This window comes from Acyrthosiphon pisum, chromosome A1 (assembly GCF_005508785.2).
Source record: "Acyrthosiphon pisum isolate AL4f chromosome A1, pea_aphid_22Mar2018_4r6ur, whole genome shotgun sequence".
Lineage (NCBI taxonomy): Eukaryota > Metazoa > Arthropoda > Insecta > Hemiptera > Aphididae > Acyrthosiphon > Acyrthosiphon pisum.
In genome coordinates this window covers 24,255,087-24,266,905 of record NC_042494.1, presented here as the reverse complement: position 1 = coordinate 24,266,905, position 11,819 = coordinate 24,255,087, and the positions used below count along the sequence as shown (strand labels likewise).

The following is an 11,819-nucleotide window of genomic DNA, read 5'->3' as shown; positions in this document are numbered from 1 at the left end:
AAAGTGTTGTATATAACACTGCTAACGAATGACGTATGACGTTTGCAGCTTCACATTTTTTCCTTAGACCTAATATAACAAAACGTATAACTTATGGGAATGTTTTTTCTAAAGAAAATACATTTTCATAATTCCATATAACTAGTTGTTATATCGATGCCCCCAACGAAAAAGGACGTAACTCACTTTTACAATTTTTTTTTTTTTTTCAAAGTGGTTTTACTGGTGTTAGTGGATTTCTGACGAAGATGGTAGTAACTCAATCTTATTGTTCACAACGTCTCTGTTTGATTAAATACAACAATCAGCGTCGCCGGACAACCAGAAAAACAGTAACACCGCATTGAAAAAAAAAAAAAAAAAATCGTAAAGGTGAGTTACGTCCTTTTTCGTTAGGGGCGTCGATATGTTCTTTCAGAATAATGTTATAGTTCTATTATGTAAATATAATGGTGTCTATACTATCCGTTCTTGTCCGCAAGCCTCTTAAATTACATTTGTACATGCCTACACATCGTTTTGACTTTTTCAGAAATTACGTTTTTATTTATTTTGTTTGCTTTACTATAGATACCATAAATAGTATAATAAATTAATTATTAAAGATAAGAGTAACATTTTATAAAATTCTGATACATTTTTTTCCCCAACAAAATGTAGATTAATCCTTAATCATAGTGTAATCTATATTGAACAATATTCTAATCAATTAAACATTATCATTTGCAGTGAAAAATACAGGCAGTAAGTATTATTTAATAATTTTTAATATTTAATAGTTAAATAATTATATTATTTGCTTGGAATCGGTCGTTTAAATGTTTGTGGTTTTGATGGAGCTCATTCAAATTATTTTTAAACGGATAGGTATAAAAAACAATTAGGACTGCAATTTTGATATTAATTAAAGCAATAAGTTAAGAGAAACCTTGTACTACATAATATTCCATTTTTTTCACCGAATATATTTGTTTTTATACCCACTAAATTGCAAAAAGAATTTGAATATCTCCGACTCGATAGCTCCTAAAATGTAACATATTTATAGCAAGTTTATTATCATTGATATATCATCAACTACTCGAAGTGAAACATAGATATTCCTTGTGATTGTGCAAAATTTAAAAAGTGCATCTTTCTGTCAGTATTGCCCACGAAGTACCATGGTTTTCAAAGTCATCTCTAATGATTGTATAATGTTGATAGCTATTCCAGCTATATGTATATTTTGATCTTAAATAGAAAACCTGGTAAAGTTTTTAAAATAAACGAGTGCCATAAACTTACCATTAAATGTGGTCTGGGTACCTATAGTTAGAAATCATATAAAATACAATTTCCAAATCTGTAACATTGTTTAAAAATTAGACGTTATAAACGCTATTAATGATAGGAGAGTATGGGATTTCCCGAATTTACCTATAGTTCTCAGGTCAGATTGAAAATTTATACTTGTTACTCCGATTGATTTTGGAATACTGATGACCCCTTGAAAATTATTCTTTACAGCACACCAATGTTAGACATATGTTACCTTGAATGTAGATACCATAGTTATTTTGACTGTTCTAGTCATTCAACAGCTGCACTTTGAATGGTCTCAGATGAATACATTAATTCCGGACAAACGGACCATAGTATTGCATAATTAATATTGAACTGTATTTAAGTTTTTTTAAAGATTTTATTTCTTTCTTGAAGAATTTGATATTTTTAAATAGCATATTTTGGTTCCAAGCCTACGAAATCCTTTATACTCGGATAACTTATACACCCATATGTATCTTATACTATAATATATTTTACTACTTTAGTATAAAAATAAAAATAATTATTATTTATCACCTTGTTATCATGGGATGATTAATTTTTACTATTGATTATTAAATTTGAAATAGTTCGTTATCAACAATGATTTTAATTTTTGACAATACTTGGTTTTCCTACGACTTTGACTTAATTATATTTAGATACATAAATAATAAGGTTATTAATTTATATTTTATATTTTTTTTTACAGCCTACAGTATGAATTATTGATTATTATTTTTTTTATTTTATTGACTTTTAAAATGTATTTTTGTTTGAAAGTTTCTCAGTATATTTACACAACCAATAATTATCATTGTTTAAATTGTTTTTTATTTTCAAATCGGAAAAATTTTAGAAATTAGACGTTATAATAGCTATAAATTATGGAGGAAATTGACTTTTTCCGAATGTAACTATAGTTATAAGCTGAGCTTTAACGTATGTACGATTAACTGCTGACCGATATATTAATATTAAAACATACACGTAATTTTAAGGCCTTTGGCCAACACGCACAATGTATTAGTAAGTTAGTTCACTGTGCACCTTAGACCTCAATACAAACTACGATTACCAGACTCCTTATGACTATGATACAGTCAGATAGTATAGTAGAACATAGTTGATAATATATTTCTGAGTATTATCATTTACAATAAATCATAATTATAACTGAAATGAAGTCCTAGTAATTTAAATATATTTAAGATTCTGATATTATCTACATATCTGCCCCTGGCTAGGGTATTTATATCTATATAATCCTACGATTCTCGCTGGATATCTTATATTTAATTGGTCGTTCCCCATATAAACATTCAATCAAAATTTCATGTACCTACGGTCATTCGTTTAAGAGTTGCACCAAAAATCAAAATCAATTTCAATCAAAATCTCGAAAACAGATTTTAAGTATAAATTCCCGTTTACCCTTAATTTTTCTTTTGTAAACTACTGGAAATTTTTCACTTTTGACCCCCCCAAAGTACCAACTAGATTCACTTTTCTATCAGAAAAGATACTGTTGAAGAAAACCCAAGCACTTTTACTATCCTAAAAGGGGATGACACATGCAAAGAAAATTTAAAATTTAAAAAACTAAAAAAAAACACACATCATTGTAAAATCATTACATTCATCGTTCCACTCAGAATCTAAAACAAAGAATTGATACAATTAAGATTTTTTTTTTTTCAGTTACAAAAAAAAAACTATTTGATTTTAAAGTCCTGAACTGAAAATTTTGTAAATTTATCGAGAATTTTTCAAATAAATCTCTATATTTGCCGCATTAATCATAATGTATACAATTTATTATATAATTGTTCTTATAAATAACCGTCGGGTAATTCATTTCTAGGTGACATAAGTAAGTTGTTTTTGATTTATTTTATTCTATATTATATTAAATAAAAGTTGTTACATTAATTATTTAGGATTAAAAAAAAAAAAAAAAATTGAAGCCATGTAATTAAAACATTTAAAAACGTTGTTACAGTTTTTAGTTGATTGTATGTTCTTATAATAAAACAATATTATAAGTAGATAATTATTTAATTATAAGTTTATCATTAATAACTACTGTTTTTATTTTATTCAAGATAAAGAAGGTATGTTATCATTTTTTTTTTTATGGGTCTCAAAATTATTAATTGCATTACATTTGTAGTAAAATAGAAAAATAAAAAGATAACTAATTAATTATTTAATTAAATATAATATATTCATGGTTTAAAAATAATTTGGTTATTCATGTACATTATAATATTGTTGATATTATATTATACCTATTTTGTTTATTTTATTACTGTTTTGAAGAATTCTACTATGTTGATTTCTTTGTCTCTGTTTGGTCCTGTGCATGTTCAAATAAGGTAGCTTGTGTTGAGTTTTTTGATGCTATCTTTATTTTTTATACAGTCAGCATTGTAATCATTTTTATTTTGTATGATATAATTGTTTTATGAATTTCAAACTTATAAATTATTAATCTACCAACGACTCTACTTTCATAAAAGCTTACACCTAACCAGTTCATCTACTTCAACCATTCTTCCTCAAAAAAAAAAAAAAAAATTGAACTGACTACAATATATAAAAATTGAACTTATTTAGCCTACTATCACATTGGGAAACATATATCAATAAATACGGTAGGATGCAATCGCAATAATCATCCAGTCGAACAGTCAAACAGCACATCGCATCTTAAAACACAACTCAATTTATACAGCTGAATAGGCATCTAGCTTTATTAAAAGCCACAGAATATGATTCTCCACAGAGAATAAATACTCGATCATCTTACTGACACACTTAGTGCTCTCAAAAACTTAGACAATCCTGAAAAAAACATTCTCATATACACTCGAATATTGAATAAAATGTTTAAAAACAAATAACGCGTTAATATTGTTAATATATGGCAGTACTTGATTCTTAGATTAAATATGTTTAAATGCAAAAATAATAATATTAAATAATATTTTATAATTTATTTTCCAGCTACCGGTAAGAAACATTTTTGATTATTTTTTTTAATGACATATAATTCAATTTTGTTTGAAAGTTTCTTGGTAAATTCACAATAGCAATAATTTTTATTTTTTTTTTATATTGTTTTTCCATCATTTGGAAATTATATAAAATACAATTTTCAAATCTGTAACACTCTTTAGAAATTAGACGTTATAACAATCTATAAATGATAGGAGACTGTGAACCCTCAATAGAATATCTGAATCTCGTAATAATTTACAGTTGAGATATAATAATTATAAGTTGTAGGTAACCATTAACGTTCTGTTATGTACTTATTTATTTTTTTGTTATTTGCTGCAGTAACATATACATACATACAAAAATCATAAGTTATACATAATATAAATACAACAGATACATTATAATAGGTTTTATAGTAAAGACCTTTTTGGGGTCGAAATCATAAGTGTGTGGTCTTTGAATAAACAATGTGCGGCTTTAACATATGAAACGATTGTGGCTTGGTTCACTATTTTATTGCGAGTGTGTGGTTTTAGGAGTCAACAAATTATGCTAGTTGGATCGCTGAAAAGGTTAATCTCGTATTCCAACGCGGAACATCATTTTTTTAGTTTAAGAGTTTTTTTTCTATTCAATTCTTGTATAATATACTTAATTATACATGTACTCAATAAATTTCATAATTTTCAATCAATACAAATACTGTATTATGTGAAAAATCGTCCAATGATGACAAATTAAAAAAATTAAATAGGTTATAATAAATAATAATACATTAAATGCATACCATTATTTTCCACTAGATTTTTCACTTTAATTATAGCAAACTATTACTAATTTATAATTATACTTATAAATTAACACCGTGTATTTTGTTTCTAGTTACCGATGGTATGTTGTCTTTGATTTACGTTATTTAATATTCTATTAGATTAATCTTTCGTCATAATATGTAAAAATATAGTATGTACTATATTAAATTGTTTTTAAGTCACAACACTATAGCCATACAGCAAACAAGCGTATTATGCTGATTCTTGCGTTTTTTAGAATAAGTCATCCAATTTTAATGGTTTTATGAGTATTTGTAACGGCCGATGCCACTAAAAAAATTACGAAACTAGTAGTAAAATAAATAAAACTGAAGTCATTTAATCGCAACATTTAAAAACGTATTGTTGCAATTTTTAGTTGATTATATGACCTTATAGTAAATCAATATTATAAATAGACTATTATTAATAACTTCAGTTTTTATTTTGTTCCAGATGAAAAAAAAGGTACTTAAACACTTTTTTTTATTGGTCTCAAAATTACAATGTCGAAATACATTTGTAGTAAAATAGAAACAAAAATATAACTTATTAATTATTTAATTAAATATATATGGTTTTAAAAACAATTAAATATTTATGTACATTATAATATTGTTAACAAAATATTATATTTTGTTTATTTTATTATTGTTTTGAAGAATTCTACTATGTTAATTTCTTAGTCTTTCTTTAAAACTAACTTGTTCTAATAGGGTGGCTTATGTAGTTTTTTTTTTGCTATCTTTGTTTTTTGGACTGTGTTTATTGTAATCATTTTTATTTTGTATGAGATATTTGTTTTATGCTCTCTAATCTTATAAAGTGTTCCATTTTCTAACGATAAATTTTTCTTTTTATATCATATTATAATATGATATAAATCTAAAGAGAAAATTCACTTAAGGCCTTTCTTAAAATGTCTGGTTAAGTGTCAGATAACGCTAATCAGCTAATAACAGATTTTATTAACGGACACATTTCACCGGCTAAGTGTCCGTGAACTTTTAACGGCGATGGTAAGTAGCTATGGCCCTAAAGGATACACAATTTTACAAAAATGAGAGAAAACGCAATCAAAGGGATCTCTACGTTCATACGAGCTTACACCTAACCAATCTCTCTATTTCACCCTTGTTCATCAAAAAAAAAAAAAAATCAAACTTATTTAGCCTACCAACACATTGGGAAACATATTTAGATGCAACAATAAATACAATAGGACTTGCAATCGCAATAATCATCCAGTCGAACAGTCAAACAGCACATCGCATCTTAAAACACAATTTATACAGCTGAATAGGTATCTAGCTTTATTGAAAGCCACAGAATAAGTTTCTCCGCAGAGAATAAATGTTCGACCATATTACTGACTCACTTAGTGCTCTCGAAAACTTAGACAATCCTGAAAAAAACAATCTCATATACACTCGAATATTGAATAAAATGTTCAAAACCAAAAAAACGCATTAATATTGTTAATATTTGACAGTACTTGATTCTTAGATTAAATATTTTTTGATACATCAATAATAATATTAATTAATATTTTATAATTTATTTTCCAGCTTCCCGTAAGAAACATTTATGATTATTTTTTTTAATGACTTATAATTTATTTTTGTTTGAAAGTTTCTTGGTATAAATTATGCCATAAATTATAGGAGAGTGTGGATTTTCCCGAATGTAGGTACTTACCCAAATAGCAATTTTTCGTTATTACTGCATCAAATCCATATAATGCATAAAAAAGACTAACTCCAGTAGTTATTGAAGTGTTCAGCACCAAGTCTAGTTCAGCCAGTTGTTTATCCCAGGTTGCTTTGGTCTTCATGCTAGTCGATATCACTGCTAGCAAAGTGGAGTTAGCTCGCTCTATCTCCCGTTGGCACGCGGGTGTCGTACAGCTACTAGGTGGTGCTGGATCCCGTTAGCCTTGCAGTACTGCCAGAATTGCTCTGACTGAAATGATGTACCTCTATCTGTAATGATTCTCTTGGGTAGTCCATATTTTCGAGTGAAAACCTTCACTTGATTTACAACTACAGTGGACTGTACTGTCTTGGACGTGTACAGTTTAACAAATTAAGTTAGGTTGTCAACCAATACCAGAATGAACGTATCTCCTTTGGTACTCTTCGGGAATGGTCCCAGATGATCAATATTTATTGTCTCGAATGGACGGCCACCCGGACTGATTGGGTGCAGCATACCTGCTTGCTTCCCTCGTGACTTTTTGTATAGGGCACACTCAGGACACATCCCTATATGCACTCTGAGATATTTCCTCATCCGTGGAAATTTATTACCGTTCTGTAATTTTTGGCATAAGTTCTGTCGACTGCAAAGTGACCACTGAGGTCGTGGAACTTGATCGCCAAGCTCTTCCTCATGCATTTAGGCACCATCCAGAGTTGCCGTGGTCCCGTTGCAGTCTGTATTCGCCTATACAACACTCCGTTTATTACATTATAATTATTAAGTAATAACTTACTCGGTGTACGTCATTCTAGTGATTTGATTATACCCATAAATTCAGAATCACTATGGCTCTAGCCTTTTCAGCAAACTTTGGTACGAAGCGACGGAAGAAGTTCGCAAGTCCTATGAACCGGCGCACGTCATGCTCGTTCTGTGGGGTAGGAAATTCTCTTATCGCTCGTAGTTTGGTGGGCCCTGGACGGAGGCCATCAGCTGATAATACGTACCCCAGAAATTCAATGCTTTTTGCCGCAAACTTGCACTTACTAGGTCGTAATGTCAGTTTCGCATCTGCAAATGCCTTTAGTACGTAGTGTAGTCGTTCTTTCATCTCCGGCCAATCCTTAGCGGGTATAAAATAATCATCGAAATAATGTAGAACTACCTTGTTCTTTAAAGATCCAATAGTGCGATCCATCACTTTTTCAAATTCGAATGGCGCGTTCTTTAGGCCAAACACCATCTGTGTAAACTGCCCTGTACCATCTGGAGTAATGAATCCAGTTAACGGTCTTGCTGACTCCACCAGTGGGATCTACAGATATCCATGTGCCAAATCCAACACCGTAAACATTTGGCTTCCCGACACTACTTCTAGTAAGTCATCGATATTGGGTAGTGGATATACTTGCTTCACGGTCTGATCATTTAATTTACGGTAGTCTACTACTAGCCGGGATTCATCGTTTTTCTTGCGGACTAGTAGTACAGGTGCGTCATGGGGAGACGTATCTTCAACAATGCCATGTTCTCTCCATGTTTGTATATGCCGTCGGATCTCTTCTCGCTCGTCCCCAGACACACGGTACGGTTTGGCGGCATACGGTTCACTACCAGGTTTCAGGATGATATCCATCATCCCTATGTTAGTACAACCAAATTCATCCATTGAAGTCGCGAAGCATGTTCTATATTTATTTAATATGTCCAACAGCTCGACTTGTTGTTCTGAATTCAGACTTTCTGGTTTTTCAATGTCGCCATACGTGAGTGGTTGGTTTAGTTGTTTTTGTTCAACTTGGGGTGCCTGTACAATCGAAAATCACCGAGCAATCACTTCGTCGGCTCGTATCTCCAATTCCTATTCGGTTTGATTTCGTACTGGCACTTGAATTTCCCTGTCACCCACCATTGCAGTAACTTACGTTATCTTTTGTGCTTCAAGTCGTTTGGTTTCATGTGGCAGTAGTCGATCTGTTGTACTATCGCTGCTGGTTTCACTGGTGATGATAAATGGAAAAGCGATAGTATTATAATATGTTAGTGTATTTTCGTATTTGACGTAAGAGATTTCGGGTGCTTCGCACCACGGCCGACTGATAAGTAGATCGAATGGGTGGCTGGCATCTGGAACAATATAGACATCGACATTGTCAAGCGTGGCTTCATCTACCTGAAGGTTGAGTACAGCCTTCCCAATGGCTATTGTCTCAGCATTGGCGGCGAAATCCATAATTGTCGAATCGTTGTTTGTCCAAGATATACCAAGGCGGCGACCAACACTTTCCTTCATGATGCACACCGATGAGCCAGAATCGATGAGCCCGATCAATTCATGAATACCATTGATTATAACACGTTTTTCATGTAGTATTTTATCACTATCTGTTACCAGGTCGTGCTGAGGTCTCGGATACGTACAGCATGCGCTTTCGCTTGTACTCGTTGATGCCACGGTGCACGCCCTATGGTGCTTTCCACCGGACCAGTGACATCTCTCACACTTGGGCTTCACTTGACGTGGTTCTGGGCGATCACGTTGACTGTGACCATTTTTTTGACAATTCCAGCACTTGAAAGTGCTTGACGTTCTAATATTTTTAGCTATTGGTGTGGACTTACTGCTCTGGTTTGACGTTGTGTTGTCGTTGACTGGATTCCCCACTGTCTTGGGTCCACCCTTGTCAAATTCTTTCGTTGGTTTAGGACGTCAGCCCGGCTTGTCGACCACGTGAACGTCAGCTCGTCCCTTCTGTATTCTTTCGAACGCCATAATATCGGCCAATAATTCATCCACGTGCGCATGCTTGGCGACCAGCAATGAGCGCGCCAAATCATGTGAACTCAGCCCAATGAGCACATGTTCCTTGATGTCCTCAAAGTTGAGGTTCAATGCTTTACAACGTCTCACCTTGTTGTGAAAATACACAGTAGTTGCTTCTCCTTTATTTTAAATGCGGGATTGCATTTTCGCAAAGCGTTGTGAAAAGCTGGTTTCAGTACGGAACGTCTTTTTGAATAATGTTTCAAAATCCCGCCAGGTGGTGATCTCATGACTCAGTAGCCATCCGTGCGCTGGACTGACCATTTGCCGACGGCCATTTGCTGAGTTAAATCTTTGGGCCATTTGTGCAGCGTTGCTGTGGAATTCAGGTTGTCTAACCATGCCATGGCTTCTCCTCCGATTTTGCATTCACCGTTAAAATAACCGATGGCCTGGGATAGGTCTGGCATGATTTGATAGGCATTGTTAATTGTTGATCCTTGTATTGTGTTATTCGCTAATAACTCCAACAGCGACTGCAGTGTTTCATTGTTGCTGAGATTTCCGTCAGTACTCATATTGATAAGACAGAACAAAACAAAAACAATTGAAAACGTTTGTCTTTCGAGACCTGTGATAACAATTAATAACAACAAGAGTTTTTGATATCACGAGATTCACGGTTTAGTGATAATCGAAGTCGGTAACTACGGTAACCCACTTGAAACGCAGTAATGTGGTGTGTGACACAACTTAGATACGACTACAGGTACATAACCTCAATTCACTCTTTCGGCAACCGCGTTTTTAATGTTACTCGAAATTTCGCGATCGTTTTTTCGTAAACCCTATTCGCACGATACTTAACACAACCGAGACGACACTATATATGGTTTTAAAAACAATTAATTATTTATGTACATTATATTATTGTTAACAAAATATTTTATTTTGTTTATTTCATTATTGTTTTGAAGAATTCTACTATGTTAATTTCTTAGTCTGTGTTTAGAACTAACTTGTTCCAATATGGTGGCTTATGTAGTTTTTTTGTTGCTATCATTGTTTTTTGGACCGTGTTTATTGTAATCGTTTTTTTTTTTTTATGAGATACTTGTTTTATGGTCTTTAATCTTATAAAGTTTTCCATTTTTTAACGATAAATTTTACTTTTTATATCCAATTATAATACGGTATTTGAATACCATTAGAAATTATTAATCTACCAATGACATTTAAAGAACTATAATACTTGCTAAACAGAAAATTCACTTAAGGCCTTTCATAAAATGTCTGATTAAGTGTCAGATAATGCTAATCGGCTAATAACAGATTTTATTAAAAAAAAAAAACACACACATCATTGTAAAATCAATACATTTATGGTTTCACTCAGAATCTAAAAATTATATATTCAAATTTTAAAAAATAATTAAATTAAAAATCAAAAATATTGTTTTTCAAAATTTGTACAGACAATATTTCATATTTCCTTTTGGGGACTTACGTTTTACTCTTCTTATTGACATCGTATAGTAATACCAACTCGGGCAGACTGAATTGACAAAAAAAGAAATCTTCCCAGCGAAACTTGTCTAGTGATATGTGAGGCGATTAATGATGCAATGTTCAGAGTAATTGCAGCATGGAACCGGTTGTCAGCCCACTCGAAAAGTTTACCTTCTACCCGTCATGCGGCTTCATAAAAAAAAAAAAAATATAGTCATTTAAAAACGTATTATTGCAATTTTCAGTTGATAATATGTCCTTATATAATAAATCAATATTATAAATAGTCTATTATCAATGACTAAGTTTTTATTTTGTTCCAGATGAAGAAGAAGGTACGTCAAATTTTTTTTCTTTTTTATTGGTCCCAAAATTACTATATTGCAATACATTTGTAGTAAAATAGAAGCAAAAATATAACTATTTTATTATTTAATTAAATATATATGGTCTTAAAAACAATTAAATATTTATGTACATTATAATATTGTTAACAAAATATTATATTTTATTTATTTCATTATTGTTTTGAAGAATTCTACTATGTTAATTTCTTAGTCTGTGTTTAGAACTAACTTGTTCCAATAGGGTGGCTTGTGTAGTTTTTGTTGCTATCTTTGTTTTTTGGACTGTGTTTATTGTAATCATTTTTATTTTGTATGACATACTTGTTTTATGGTCTTTAATCTTATAAAGTTATCCATTTTCTAACGATACAT

The 11,819-nt window shown here is 31.4% G+C and overlaps 1 long non-coding RNA gene across 1 annotated transcript; it reads right to left on the bottom strand.

Annotated features, from left to right (window-relative positions):
• Nucleotides 1-162: 162 nt before the first annotated feature.
• LOC115033599 lies at nt 163-1,955 on the bottom strand. Its single transcript, XR_003838881.1, has 2 exons — nt 1,420-1,955; nt 163-1,345 (listed from the first exon to the last, which is right to left on the bottom strand). It is a non-coding gene; the product is annotated as an uncharacterized LOC115033599 (long non-coding RNA).
• Between the last annotated feature and the right edge of the window lie 9,864 nt (nt 1,956-11,819).